The sequence below is a fragment of the Lagopus leucura genome, unplaced genomic scaffold (assembly GCF_019238085.1).
Source record: "Lagopus leucura isolate 7727_CA_CO unplaced genomic scaffold, USGS_WTPT01 Super-Scaffold_100017, whole genome shotgun sequence".
NCBI classification, from domain to species: Eukaryota; Metazoa; Chordata; class Aves; order Galliformes; family Phasianidae; genus Lagopus; species Lagopus leucura.
Genome location: NW_024962271.1, coordinates 9,234,925 through 9,239,008, shown reverse-complemented (window position 1 = coordinate 9,239,008; position 4,084 = coordinate 9,234,925).

The window sequence follows — 4,084 nt, the reverse complement described above, 5'->3', positions numbered from 1 at the left end:
AGCGAGCGAGGCAAGAGGCTACAGGAAATGGCAGAATAGCTTTGAGTATCAAAAAAATCCCCAAAAAACAAAAGCGAATTACTGAAGGCTGCCCTGAAAAAGATCGTATCCCTATTTTTGCACCCAATGGATGCATACTATTGAGCCAGGAACAAAAAGCACACCTTTTGGTAACTACTTCAACTTTTTCAGACAACCATATATTGCCATCTAGGAGAGGTTATTTGTTGACAATAATGACTAAATTCAAATGCAGCTCTGATTAAACACAGCGTTTCACATTACCAGGCAATGAAAAATGCAGCTTTGGCTTTGAGTGCACAACAGCCAAAGGATACTTTGCACTTTAGCAACTATTCTAAATGGCAGGAACACAGAGATTACAAAAATAATACCCTCCCCTCACATTGCAAAAGTCATCCCAATACCAACGAAACACTGATTTGGAGCACTGAGATCAGAGCAACTGCCATGAACAGAAATTAAGACTTTCAGCCCAAACAGCAGAGCTCATGAAGCGTTCAGTGTGAGAGGTGAAAGGACTCAGCGCAGAACAAGAGCACGCTTGTTTGTGACACAAATACCTTCAATGCCTTTCATTCTGCACAACAAACAAGGAAAGGTGTTGCTGGAAAAAATAAAACAATGCACACAACATGACTAAAAATATAATCACAAATACACAGGAGGCACAGAGTTATCGTTGTACTTGTTAACTTTGATACTATCCAGTAGCTGAGTGTCTGATTTTTCAGTCTCAGAACAGCACAGCACGTCATACCTTCACAGCTCAAACCAAGGCATTTTCAAGCCTTCCTACAATGCATCTCCTCTCTGCAGAGTGAAAGTGAAGCATTTCACAGTAAAAATTATCTACTGTGAAAATGAAATAAAAATAAAATGGCTGACTCCAAGCCATCTCTGTCTTTGTGGTATCCAAGCATGGTTAACTCTGAACAAAACCTGCCCTTTGGGAAAGGCACCAAGAAAGATCCACAGCTCCAGAAATACACACTCAGAAATCCTTCAGACAGTCACCTCCTCTCACTTCATTCATCTTCATGCCAGCCCAAAGCAAACACTGCAGTTCTTCATTGTACCACAGGTGCTTGGGTTGCTGTCAGGCTTTGGACACAGCAGTGCATGTGTGGTTGCATCAGTGCGTGCTGGTTGGTGACACATTGCATCCGTTGCCTCATTCAGTGAAGTTCAAGCTCAAAGCACTAAAAAAGCTCTGTTCTTCCTTGAGCACTAAGAAAACAAAGACCAAAATGTACCAGTGGTACAACTCATCCTAATCTTGGCAATAGTGATGTTGAAAAATGAGAAGATTAAGTGTTTGTATTTAGTTTGCTTAACAATAGGTGAGCTGCTTTCCATTTAGAATGACACTGACATGAGAAATGGGAGGACAACTGCTGCAGAACACAGTTCTTGCTCTCTATGAGAAGAAAATGAACGTGTGAATGCCCTGCTCCACCTTAGCAGGATCTCAGGCTAAACAGCCTGAGTGCTGAAACACATTTACTTCTTCTCTTTGGGCTAAATCTAGGGAACTCTTGTGAAGATAAGGAGGGCAGAGCTGCTGTTGCAGCATAATGCAATCCCCCTAGAAGTTACAAGACCACAGCGAGCAAGGCTTCGAGCCTTCCTGAGGATGACTGCCAGCCTTCACCCAGCAACCACCAGACAGAGCCCAGAGAGCCCTCCCATCATTTTGGAGCAACGTGCAAGAGGGTGGAGCAGTTCAAGCTCCCGGGAACTCAATGCCTATGTAACCCATTTTGGGGACATGTGATGATGAAAATGCACACGCTTTGCCTTTACACGTACAGCTATGTGCCCGCTTGCTGTGCATCCCCATGCACCAGGCACTGTGTTAAAGGAATACCTGCCTGACACAACTCATGGCCAAGTTACTCTGTTGGATTTCTTGGCTTCAACGTGAAATGATGCTTAGTGAGCAAACAAACCCAGAGCTGAAGGAAGCACCAGGTTTCTGTAGCATGCAGAAGCTGGCCAAGCTTATAAAAGCCGGTGAAAGCCCGGCCACGAGCACTTCATGCCTTAAAAACAAGTCGGATCCGCCCAATTTCTCTTTCAATTTACAAATTGCGCGGATCCTTCTTTCGATCCCCGGCAAGGAGCGGCCCGTCGGACACATCCGCACGGCTGCAGCCAGGCACAGCGGCCACCCCTCCAGGCCCACGCTCCGCTCCCGCCGCACCGCGGCTCCCGGCGCCGTCAGCCGCCCCCCCCCCCCCCGCCGGGCCCGGACCCGCGCCAACCCCATCACCTTCCTGGCGTTCCTGACCGCCCCCCTCCTGAGGCGGCCGGCACGCAGCGACACCCGGCTGAGCGATGCGGGCCCGCGCGGCCCTTCCGTCCCTCACCCCTCCCGGCCGCGGCTCCTCCCTCAGTCCCGCTTATCCCCACCGCGGCCTGCTACCTGAGCCCGCGGCACGCTCGGCGCCCGCTTCCGTCCAGCAGCCCGAGGCCAGGCTGCCGCGGGGCCGGCAGGAAGCGGCTGCGGCGCGGCCGGCGCCGGGGGAGGAGCGCGGAACTCGGGGTGACCCCGCGCGGCGCGGCCGCGGAAGGGGAAGGCGACGAGGGAGGAAGGGAGCTGCGGTCGGGAATGGGCTCGGCCCTGCTTTCCCCGTGGCGAAATGCTTAGCCCGGGGTAGGCATTAGGGGTCGTTCCTCTGCCGCGTCCTAGCGACGAACCCAGCCGGCGGCCGGGGGGAACCGCGCAGGAGCTTAGCAACGGCCCTCTGGATATTATAAGGATGGCAGCGTTTCCTGCGGTGTTCTCAGCTCCCGGCCCCGGCCGGCCTATTAGAAAAAAAGAGGAAGGCTCTATGCCACAGAATACGATTAAATCATAGAATCACGGAATTGTTTCAGATGGAAGGGACCATTAAGGGCCGGCTAATCCAATCTGCGTGCACCGAACAGGGACACCTATTGCTACATCGGGTACTCAGAGCCTGGTCCAGCCTGACCTTGGGTGTCTTCAAGGATGGGGCATCCATCTCTCTGGGCAACCTGTGCCAGTGCCTCACCACTCTTATTGTAAATAACTTCCTCATGTCCAATCTAAATCTCTCCTCTTTCAGACAGTTTCCTCTTGTCCTGTCCCAGCAGACTCTGCTAAAGAGTCCGTCCCGTTTTTTCTTACAGCCCCCTTTTGACAATGAAAGGCCACTCTCAGGTCTCCCCAGAGCCTTCTCTTCTCCAGGCTGAACAGCCCCAGCTCCCAGCCTGTCCTCATAAGGAGGTGTTCCATCCCTTGGGTCATTTCTGTGGCCTTCCTCTGGACATACTTCAACCAGGTCCACATCCCTACTGAGGACTCCACATCTGGATGCAGTACTCCAGATGAGGTCTCAACAGCAGAGAGCATAGATGCAGAATCACCTCCTTGCCCTTGTTTTGGATGCAGCCCAGGATACAATTGTCTTTCTGGGCTGTGAGTTCTGACCCCTGAGGGACACCACTTGTCACTGATCTGCATTGGGGCATTGAACCATTGACCACCACTCTCTGGATAAGATCTCACAGCCAGGTCATCCATCAAATAGTCCACCTGTTAGGACTGGTCCAGCCAGCTGCATCCAAGAGCAACTCTGCATCCCTTTAATCTATGTTTATTTCAGTCATCGGTTCAGTAAAGTGCAGCATGCTAGTCTGATACAGCACCATATGTAATGAAACAAGTGATGAGCTGAAGCAGTGCTAAACAGCTGTGTCACATATGGCTCTAGAAATATCACACTGTTTCTTAACGCCAGCACAGTCTTTAAAAAGTTGCTGCCTAATGTTAAAAAAGCTGTTGTTTTCCAAAGACGGATTATTGTGAGGCTTTTGTTTCCCTGTCAACTAAGTCTTTATTATGATTTCATCTCTGATTTAAAGTAAACCATTCCCCCCCCAACCACTCCACCAGTTCCTCGTTGAGAAGATGAAAATTCAGAATGAGGAAAAGAAAACATAACTTGCAATTTTTGCCTCTTTCCTGTTGTTGCACTGGGGACTTTTTAACCTCCCTGTACTTTATATGATCACATAAAATAACTCTCTGTTT